Genomic DNA, 11,672 nt, shown 5'->3' with positions numbered 1-11,672 from the left:
TCTTTAGAAATAAACAATGGACCACAGATGTAAAGTTATTCACTGTCAAAGTGACACAAATTAATGGAAATCAATGGGATGCTAACAGCAGGTGATGGCTTGGTTAGCAATGGACGCCCCTATGAGTGCTACGCTTTCCAAGTGCTAGATTATCCCCTTGATTACCCCCATATAATCAGGAGGAGGAGCGGAAATTGCACACTTTGTGTCCTGTACGGGCGGTACGCTATTACATAAACAGGACTCGATCGTTCAGGAAGAATGATCAGTTAGGCTATTCGTTTCATGGGCCACCCAGTGTAAGGGTAAGCCGATCTCCTCGCAGCGCCTTTCCCATTTGATGGTAGAGGCGATTGAATTGGCCTATACGTCTATGGGCTTTAATTCCCCAGCGGGTTTAAAGGCTCATTCTACAAGAGGTATGGCTACGTCTTGGGCGTTGTTTAAGGGGATTTCGGTAAGAGATATTTGTGCAGCTGCAAGCTGGGCTTCCCCTCATACATTTATCAGATTTTAGCATCTGGATGTCACAGCGCCTTCAATGGCTCATGCAGTTCTCAAGGTTGGCGCTCTGGGGAATTAAAAGGTTATCTTTCATTTTTGCTGGGTCTGTTTGGCGGCTTTGTAAAGCATGAGTTTCGGGAGTTGGCTATATCATTCCCATATGTGAGATACTGAGCGATTTGTTTGAAAGAGAGCGTTAGGTTACTTGCGTAACCCCGGTTCTCTAAGAACAGAGTGCGGTATCTCACCAAGCTTCCCTACTCACATAACACCATAGACAGTACAAGAAATGGACAGAGCTATCCCAACAGCGGAAAATTAGGCCAATCAGAGGCACTCACTTCCTAATGGCTGAGCGAAGTGCGCAGGCTCAGACTAAGCTTGACGACGTAGATGTGACGTAAGCAACCTGTCTGACAGTTATAGGTCTTCTAGTAGTTGTGGAAAGGGAAATCTGAATCACGTTGTTTAAATGTTTTGTCCCGTTGCTTTTGGCTCCCTATCGGCTTCTCCCCATTTTTCTCCCTTGACTTTATTGGACTTTGTTTCCACGTCCCCCCCACTGCCTCATAGACAGTAAAAGATTGCTTCTGAGCGTCTCCTCCTGTCTATACGGTAATTTCTCTACTGTGCAACAGTGTCGCGTTGGTTAGCCTATTTTTACAAAGACAGCTTCTACGGGGCGATAGTTTAAGATACAAGGTAATGGAGCCTTTTATGCGTCGTGTTTCTTTAGAAATAAACAATGGACAAATGGAGTCTTTAAACGCCTCAGATGTAATGTTATTCACTGTCAAAGTGACTCAAAAATGAATGGGAGTCAATGGGATGCTAACAGCAGGTGATGGCTTGGTTAGCAATGGCCGCCCCTATGGGTGGAACGCTTTCCGAGTGCTAGATTACCCCCTTGGTCATAACACGGGGGAAAAGCATGCTCAGAATGCTGTTTACGGGATCATAGCCATACATAGGTAGGGGGTAGGCTCCTTGTATGAGCTGTGATTGGTCCGTCCTTCGGACGGACGTGGTGTAGGCTAATTGGTGCTTCCATAGTCTATCCGCCTGGGGATCTAGGCTAGGCTAGGCCTATTAGGCTACAGTAAATATTTTCTAGTTATGTTTTGCTTTAAAATATGATGTTATTGGCTAGATGTTGATTTGTTAGATTCAGTATTTCTTAGTGCAGTGTTTTGTACATTTGCCTACTAAGTGTAATAATTCATCTAGTAATTGGGGGGAAAATGTGGCCTGTCAAATGAAATGAAAATCAGTATAATGATCATATCTAACCATAAACGGCTGGAAAGGTGAGTGTGTATTCCTCCATCCTCTTCACCGCAGGTGACCCACTGTGCTGCTGGCTTTCACAGGCCTCTGTAGCGCTCGTCGCCGCGGCGGTCTGGTTCTTCAGACACTCCGGTCACGTCAACGGCATCCAAGAGAAACACGTCCTGGTACAAAATATTTTTTTTAATATAAATATTAGTAAATAGCCTAGGCTACTATAACAGGAGATACATAATACTAGAATTACATTAATTTGCAATGGAACAGCTCCAAATATTGTTTTTTTCTGTTACACTTTACAATAAGGTTTCGTTCATCTTTAATAGACATGTGACATTTAACATTAATAATAATAATCATTTCGACCTGTCATATTAAAGCCCTATTGTAAATTGTGTATGGCTCAAGTGCATATTATAAAGCATATTATTGTTGCATGTTTAGAAAAAAAGACATCTAAATAATAAAATAATTGTCACCAACGCAGGTGAAGATTCCACCAGAGGTCGAACTCCCCAGAGTAGCCTACTAACCTCATATCGGACTTCATTTCCCATACACTCTTACTCTGGACTGATTACTGCACACACACCTAATCATCATGCCTACAAAACTCTGCTCTCACACGCATTCTTTGCGAAGTCTTGTTTGCTCCGGCTACATTTCTACAACAAGTCTCTGAGCAGCCTTCTAGATCTTCACGCACCTGTCATAACTAGAATGGTCACCTTCTCGCGCTCAGCACCCTGGTACACCAGCGAACTGCGGAAGATGAAGACGGTTGGGCGCGTACTTGAGAGGGGTCTCAAGCTCTCAGGACTCACTGTTCATAGGCAAGCCTATAGAGTTCATCAGAAGGCCTACGCAAGGTCTTTAAGAGATGCTCAGTCACAGTTCTACTCTAGCATCATCAACAATAATCCTGGAAACTCCAAGAAGCTTTTCTCCACTATAAATCACATCCTCAAACCGCAAACTCACTCTTTTTCAGAAGCCACAGAAGAGAGGTGCAATAAGTTCATGACCTTTTTTAGGAACAAAGTAGACAACATCCACTTGCTCCTATCTAGCACCTCCGCTCTGCCTGTCCCGTCTGTTGATCCACAGCCAGGGACCTTCCAACATCTCTGCTGCTTCTCCATCATCACACAGCTCGAGGTTGAGGACATCATCAGAAAAATGAAACCATCCACCTGTGCACTGGATCCTTTTCCTACAGCCTTGGTAAAATCTAACCTCAGTGTCTTAAGTCCATTCATTACCAAGATTATTAATAATTCCCTCCAGGCTGGCCATGTTCCTTCATCTCTTAAAACTGCTATCATCAGACCACTTCTGAAAAAACCTACTTTAGACCCAGATGTTAATGACAACTACAGGCCCATCTCCAACCTCCCATACCTCTCTAAGGTGCTGGAAAAAGTTGTTGCTGCACAGCTTCAGGTCCATTTGGAGCATAACCATCTTTATGAGAAATTTCAGTCTGGTTTCCGCTCAGGGCACAGCACAGAAACAGCTTTGGTCAGGGTCACAAACGATCTTTTGATGGCGGCAGATGCTGGTTCCCCATCCCTTCTCATCCTCCTGGACTTAACTGCAGCTTTCGATACAGTTGACCATAACATCCTCCTTCACCGTTTACATTCCACCATTGGTCTCTCTGACTCGGTCCACAACTGGTTTTCTTCTTATCTCACTGGGAGAACTGAATATGTTGCGTTAGGAGAAGCTACATCCCTGTCACACAATGTCACCTGCGGTGTCCCTCAAGGCTCTGTGCTCGGACCCACCCTGTTCATACTCTACATGCTCCCCCTTGGCCGTCTCATCAACCGGCATGGGATTTATTTTCACTGCTATGCTGATGACACTCCAACTTTACTTTAGGACAAGTTCATCTCCCTCTGCTGACCTCACACCATCCACTTTGATCACTTGCCTGGATGAGATAAAGGCGTGGATGAAGCAAAACTTTCTGCAGCTAAACAGCTCCAAAACTGAAGCTATCCTAGTCGGCACTCCACTTCAGGTCCAGAAGTCCGTTATCACCAGCATTGCTTTCTCTGATCAGGTCATTCCTCTTTCCACTTCAGTCACGAATCTGGGGGTCAGAATGGAATCACAGCTTACTTTTGAAGCGCACATCAAACACCTGTGTAAGACCTCCTTCTTCTACCTCAGAAACATTGCCAAACTTCGTCCCATTCTATCACTGGCTGATGCGGAGAAGCTTGTCCATGCCTTTATCTCCTCCAGGCTGGACTACTGCAATGCGCTCCTTATTGGCATCCCTAGCAAAAATCTCCAGAGGCTGCAGTGTATTCAGAACAGCGCTGCTAGGATCCTCATGAGGGCGCGCAAATACGACCATATCACCCCCATTCTAAAATCACTCCACTGGCTTCCTGTGTCGTTTAGGATTGAGTACAAGATCTCTCTCCTTACGCACCAGTGCATCCATGGTGATGCTCCCTCCTATCTCAAGGAACTCCTCACCACACAAACAGCCACTCGTAACCTCCGCTCTGTTTCGCTGTATCGCCTCAAAACTCCCACAGCCAATCTCCGTACTATGGGGGATCGGGCCTTCTGCTCTGCAGCCCCCAGTCTGTGGAATGCTCTCCCTGACCACCTGCGGACTCCACAGACTATAGATACTTTTAAGCGTGGTCTTAAAACCCACCTTTTTAGCAGAGCTTTTAATTGACTTGCTACTTGTTTAATTTATTTTATTTTATTTTTCGGTTTTATTTATTTATTGTTGTTGATTGTTTTTTTTGTTTTTTTAAATTCTGTAGCACTTTGAGATTTTGTTTAATATAAAGTGCATTATAAATAAAATTTATTATTATTATTATTATTATTATTATTATTTGTGAGCGTTATTCCCTGTATTTATTCCTGCCTCACTGCCTGTGTTTGACTCTGCTTTGGATTACTGCTTACGAACCTGTTCTGCCTGCCCTTGATCTTTGTTTGCCTGGACTCTGATTCTTGCCTGTTTGCTGCCTGCCCTGACCATTTGCTAGTGATGGGCAGACCGAGGCTTCGTGAAGCTCTGAAACAGTTGAAGCAAATGTGCTGAAGCTTCGAAACAACCGAAACAACACCCGACACCCGTCTCCTTGGCGACATCTAGTGGACACTTGCGTGTATTTATCTGAAATAACCCCACCAGTGATCTACTTTTGTATGTAAAAAACCAAAAAACACGTTTTTAACATCTACCTGACAACTACTTGGTTTTGTAACCTGTAGCCTCCTCATTGTAAATAACTTTAGTCTTTTGTTTTTGTTTTTTTGTCATGAAAAATTAAGATTATTAAAAGAAATAAACCCACAATGTGTCATTTGTTACATAACATTTTTATTCAAAAATATGAATTGCTCTGCTGGTGAAGAACTTAGTCAACTTTATATATTTATATTTATATTTATATATATATATATATATATAAAGTTGACTAAGTTCTTCTTATAATATATATATATATATATATATATATATATATATATATATATATATATATATATATATATATATATCCTTTGAAAAAAATCTCTCACAAGGTGGGACACTTGTTGCTGGCATGCACAAATATTTTTTAGCAAGTAAATGCTTGTGTCATGTCACACCTCTATTCATCTCTCTGCATTGGCTACCACTAGCTGCCCGGATCAAATTCAAAGCTCTGACTCTTGCTTATGGATCTTCCACAAGCTCAGCACCCGCATACTTCGACTCACTCCTACGCGTCTACACACCCACCAGAAGCCTTCGCTCAGCTAATGAGCGGAGGCTTGTAGTACCATCACAGAGAGGCATGAAATCCCTCTCCAGAACTTTTTCTTTTATTGTTCCTGGTTGGTGGAACGATCTTCCGTCCTCCATACGCACGACAGAATCACTCGCTTCATTCAAAAGACAGGTAAAAACTCATCTCTTCCTCTTCCAGCACTTAATCTTACATTATAAAAAAAAAAAAAAAACTCTTTCCTCCTCTATTGTTCCATTCTTCTTCCCTTTTCTGTTTTTTGCTACTCTGATCGGTATACAAATCTTGGTATTTGGGGCACTTTTTGTGTTTCTTTGCCTCTTCTTGACGGATCGCTTCCTGTTCTCCTGAATTGTAAGTCACTTTGGATAAAAGCGTCTGCTAAATGCATAAATGTAAATCAGAAGAAAAAATTAGCAGTACAGTAGGTTCCCCACCCCAATGCAACCCATCTGCTCCATTAATGGCACCAGTATATGACATAAAGGGAGGACGAGTTAATTGTGAAGGAAAGGTTGGTAGAATTGGAAACTGAGTAAATTAAGGCATGATTTGAATTATGAAAAAAGGAGGTTGAGTGATTTTGAACAGAATAGACAAAGCAGAGAGAGGTTAAAAAACCTGGTGGAAGAACAGGATGTGGTGAGCTGCTGCTCTGAGCTGAAACAGAAAGAGGAAGTGAGCAGACTAGTGGTAGAGGGAAATGGGTTAAGATGGTGGGGACAGGATGTTGCGCATAACAGGGAGCAGGTGTACAGAGAGAGGAGAGAGGAAAAAGGCAGAAGGTGATACCTGGGAACGGCATGCAGGAGGTATGGAATGTAGAAGGAGGATCAGGACAGCATAAATATGATACCAGATCAAAGAGCAGAGCTTTCAATATGATGACAGGAAATTACCAATGTCCACTGATTCAATATGATGACAGGAAATTATCAATGTCCACTGATTCAATATGATGACAGGAAATTATCAATGTCCACTGATTCAATATGATGACAGGAAATTATCAATGTCCACTGATGGACAAAGATAAAGGAGAGATATATAAGCCCTGGTCACATTCTGACATAACAGCAATAGAGGCACAATTACCAAGTATTACCCAAAGGGGAGTAAAGTGGCTGACCAAATTAACTGCATTGACAAGTGGAGTGGAATTAGCTATGGGTGATGTTAGGATGCTACTTGGAAGCCTGGTGCCTATGTCAAAATTATCAGCACTAGAAACAGATGCTGGGACTGAGGGTGTGGAGAATGACCAACCATTAAACACATTTCTGATTTGAGTAGAGCATTGAAGGCACATTACCCAACCCCAGCAACAACCTACCAGAAGTTAGGTTAAGAAAATCTCTTCCCATCACATGAGGGAGTGAATATGGCAGAGTTGATGTGTAAAGCGGAGTCATATGACTGTGCACCAATTACTGAAGCTGATTAAAAAATTAGAGCAGACTTAAAGGCAGACAAGTTGACAGGAAAGGGGGTGATGGAGCTATTTACTGACGGCTGCTGTTAAAGACATACCTCAGAGTCTTTATGTGCAGGGTATGCTGTAGTTAAGGCTGTGAATGGTCAATACTATACTAGAAAATATCTGCATCCACAGGCCTGAACTGGCTAAATGACTTACCAATTGCACTAATGACTATTCATTCCTCTGTTAACAGATGTACAGGGTTCCCCCCATTACGAGTTATTGACTGGCCGACAATTTCCAGGTCCAGCAGCAGGACTTCCGTGTGGAGATACACTAACACTGGCTGCCAAACCATTTTTTTGACAAACTAACTTCTCTGATAAGTGTTTTTTCCCCTCAGATTTCTGACAAGCTCCCTGACCCACCACCCTGCAGCTCGGAGTGGGTCCGCCTGAGACAGTTTCGGAGGAAGTGGTCCGCCTCGCGGTGGTCTGCCCCACTGCGTGTTAGAGCCAGCACATCACATTGCTTCCAATTGGAGGGTCGTGGTGATATTTGGTATCATATTTCTTCTTGTATTGTATGTGCTCCACCCAGCAGGTCATTGACTGAGACATGGTTGGACCTGGCTGCGCAGGTCCAAGAGGGGGACGAACAAGAGGAACAAACAGAGAAACAGATAACTAGTGGAGTACAAACTCCTGGGAATTCTGAGGAAACGGGTTTGGCACCACAACTGACCGACACAGTAACTCAGTTAAACATCACACCGACTCACTCTAACATACAATTCAAAACAGAAGACATTTTTGACACACCTGAATCAGAAACAATTGCTCATTGTATAAGTGCAGACTGTGCATTGGGGGCAGGGATTAGCGAAACAAATTTGTGAGAGATACAGGGTGTTCAAGATAAAACAGCAGAGAAAGCAGCCTGGACAGTGTGCAGTAATAAGAGAGGGAGACAGTTTGTTTTCCACTTAGGGACTAAATTCTGGTGTACTGACTTGCCCTCGTACAGTACACTCACAGAGAGCCTAGTTGAGATGAGAGAGTGGTGCGTGGAGAACGGAGTGAAAAGTGTGTCAGTACCACGGTTAGGCTGCGGATTAGACAAATTGGAATTTAAAGAAGTGGTCAAGATATTGGGGGAAGTATTTGAAGGATAAAGATCACGGTATATAGCCTATTGAAGTAGAAAGGAAGAAGAGAGAAGGAGATATTACTGGGTTCATTTTGTGATCATTAACATTTTTAACATTTTTCTTAACATTTTTTTTTTTACATTTTTCTTAATAACAAATTACTCAGTATTTTTACTCATTGTTTTATATTGTTTAAGGTTATTACTGATTGTTTTGTTTATTATAATTTTGTGTCAACAGTGACCAGAGTGTTTCGTAGTTTTAAAGACTCATCCTCAACCAACGACAACAATGAGGCTGTGGGAAAATTGGAAAGTGCTGGGAATGGTGACACTTTTGGCCATAATAATAGTAGGGACCATATTTGGTATCATAGAAAAATGCTATGAAAAGGAGGACGGTAAGCAAAAAAGAGATAAGGTGACTCAGGAAGTGAATCATCCAGGGGAAGTAAAGCTAGTGCTAGAAAAAAAAATTGGAAGGGAAAGATGCCATGTGGGAATTTGACTTATGTGAAGTTATTGATTGTGGAGAAACTCTGACAGCCTGGAGGGGGTACGATGTATATGTTGCATATGGCCCTCTACCACTTTTGAGCCATCTGGGCCATTCGCCTTATTCACCTGGCGGCCATTTTGAAAACTCTAACGCCGTTGTGGGGTACACAAACCCGGAAGCTGGACTCCAATACAGTACTAATCAGTAGCAGCATTCTGTTTCACTGCACTTCGTCACTCAGGAAAAAATCCTACAGAGGACAAACCTTTCACCGTTTTCCGGAGGATAAGGGATTACATGGAGAGTGGATTTAAAAAAATATCAGAAGGGATCCTGGTCGTAATTTCTGCATTTTACTACAGACGAAGTTCGAAAGACTCTAGCAATAGCAAGACTGGGACATGTCAAGTCAGCTTTATTTAGTGCTTTTACAATACCTACTGTTCCAAAGCAGCTTCACGGTGTTAAACAGGACAATATTGCAACAAAATTTGATTCGGCTGCAGTCATTCTGGAGAAAACGGTGATGTTATCAGCTTATTTTAATCTATCATATAGTGTCAACGTGGGCAGATCAGTATTATAGTTGATACAGTTAATTTACATGTGGGAGATATGTGTATGTATAAGCTACTGGATCTTCATATTTGTAAAATAAAATGTCCATTTATCTAAAGAATAAAGTACAATTTTATTACACATGGATAATGTCTTTCATAACTTTACAACTGGTCAGAACATCAGAAAGAAATAAGTCATTCAAAAACATTGATAGGCATACTGGTCTAGGTTTGTAAATGGTAACTATGTACATTTATTGGTATGGAGGAATACAAATGGCCTGCTTGTATATTGTAAGTATGGAAAAACGTACCAGAAAAGGGCAGAACATTAGAAATTACATTAGGAGGAAAATTAAAAAAACATTAACAAATGAAAACTTATTACATATTATCAGTGAAAACATATTATCAGTGATTATTACAGAACATATTACATGATTTTGTTACACACAGCAGGCAGAAAGTGAGTGACACAGAATGCTGCTACTGATTAGTACTGTATTGGAGTCCAACTTCCGGGTTTGTGTACCCCTACAACGGCGTTAGAGTTTTCAAAATGGCCGCCAGGTGAATAAGGCGAATAGTGCCATTCATGGAAACCTAATAATATCTTATTTAGATTCTCCCTGTTTAGAGGATATGACAGTGGATGGAATAAGAAAAAGATGAATAAGATAGTACTTAAACTAAAAGACGGAGGGGATGCAGTGTACACCTATATAAAAATTGGAGTAGACATTTCGGGCAAAGATCCATTAGGTTTGATAGTGATAAGGAGTGTGGATGCTCCAGCTACAATTGGTGCAGAAATGAGAAGCTTGACCAACGAAAAAGTGATAACTCCATCTGCATGACTTATTGGCTATGGCTACAGGATATAAGGAGGAACTTTTATGGTTGAATTGGATTGAAAATACTGCATCTGAGCAGGGTATGAAAGGGTGTGTGGCATGTGCAAGAGCTAGACCAACCCTGAACACTGAACCCGCCCCACTGCATCCAGAAGATAAATGGGGGTATGGCTGTATGATTGGCCTAACTAAGCAAAACGTTCCAAAAGATTGTACCACGTTAGCATCTGCATCAATATTCCCACCAATAAGTAATGAAACAAAAGTAGGGCCCTTTACCCCAAGATAGGGAAATTATACATGTTTCAATTTCCCTAAAACTTCATTCCAAACAATACTGCTCCTGATGGTAGTGTGACTAAGGCCTTAACAGGATTGAGGGCTTTGTCAAGTGAAATGAAGAAACAGTCTGGTATAGATAACCCAGTGGACAAATGGAACAAGTGAAACTGAGGTTAAAATAAAACAAAGCTGTAGAAGGATATGTCTTATGATATGGAAAAATACCAGAGCTGTACTTTCTTTGTGTGTGTGTGTGTGTGTGGTTAACCTATGTTATTAGAAATACTGCCTGGAAACTGATGATGCGGTACACCCAGATTGGAGGAAACGTGGTGTGGGGAGGAGATGGAAGAACAAGAATATAAACATGGATGTAAAAGTTGTGAGGCATTCAGGACTGCCCTGGTGCTTATATTAGTTGTTCTGAATCCTGAGCTCAGAAACCTTTTTTACTCGCTGTTAGTTTTAATAAATTTATACTTTTGATTGATAACTCGACTCCTGGCCGACCATTGAACTTGGGGAGGACTTTGGGGAATAAAAAGTCCAACAGGACTCTGATTCTTGCCTGTTTGTTGCCTGCCCTGACCATTTGCCTGTTATTGATTGATGCCCTGTCTCTGATATTCCTGTTTGCCCTGGTTTATCGACCCACGCCTGCTTGTACTGTGAGTTTGTATTATTTTAATAAACTGCACATGGATCCCAATCTGCCTGAGTCCTTGTTACAATAATGTAAAAAAAAAAATAATAATAAAAAAAATAAAAAAATTATATATATATATATATATATATATATATATATATATATATATATATATATATATATATATATATATATGATAATAAGTTATGACAATATCTTTTTTTAGCATTGCTTTAATTCATCAAAATAAGTTAAGCAATTTTAACTTTATTATATTATACAAGATTCAACTTGTGTTTTTTAAAATCTGTTTAATGTAATTTAAGTTGAAATGACTTAAACATCCAAGTTGATACATAAAAAATAAGGCAGCAACTTTTTTTTAACCACCTAATGAGTAGCCTACCCTCAAAAAAATGGACAACACTTTTTTTTAGTTCCTGTTACAGATACTATATGTAGTTACTATAGTAATAACAGTCAATTACGCTGTATAATTACACTATAACAAGGACACCCTTAAAATAAAGTGTAACCAAAAAATGTTAGCGAGAACTAACTTTAATCTCTTTTGTTTTACTCATAGACTGGTTTTACCTGACCTTTCCACACCTTTTCTATCGCCAGCTGCCTTGGATGGATTCCGTGTGCTTGAAAAATAAACTTTGTTATCTGATCCTTCAGCCCCCCCTGCA

At 40.9% G+C, this 11,672-nt stretch overlaps 1 protein-coding gene across 5 annotated transcripts in view; it reads right to left on the bottom strand.

The window, feature by feature from the left end:
• The window catches only part of abcb11a (ATP-binding cassette, sub-family B (MDR/TAP), member 11a), a 92,928-nt gene that overhangs the window by 58,503 nt on the left and 22,753 nt on the right, over positions 1-11,672 (bottom strand). For all 5 annotated transcript variants that reach the window (XM_067444523.1, XM_067444527.1, XM_067444522.1 and 2 more), the window contains 2 exons: positions 11,590-11,667; positions 1,795-1,955 (listed from right to left, as the gene is read on the bottom strand). The gene's annotated coding sequence lies outside the window, so the exon portion shown is untranslated. The remainder of the gene's footprint in view (positions 1-1,794; positions 1,956-11,589; positions 11,668-11,672) is intronic.

The sequence above is a fragment of the Pseudorasbora parva genome, chromosome 5 (genome assembly GCF_024679245.1).
Source record: "Pseudorasbora parva isolate DD20220531a chromosome 5, ASM2467924v1, whole genome shotgun sequence".
Taxonomy (NCBI): Eukaryota; Metazoa; Chordata; class Actinopteri; order Cypriniformes; family Gobionidae; genus Pseudorasbora; species Pseudorasbora parva.
The sequence above is the reverse complement of the archived record's forward strand: the minus strand, read 5'-3'. Positions and strand labels throughout refer to the sequence as shown.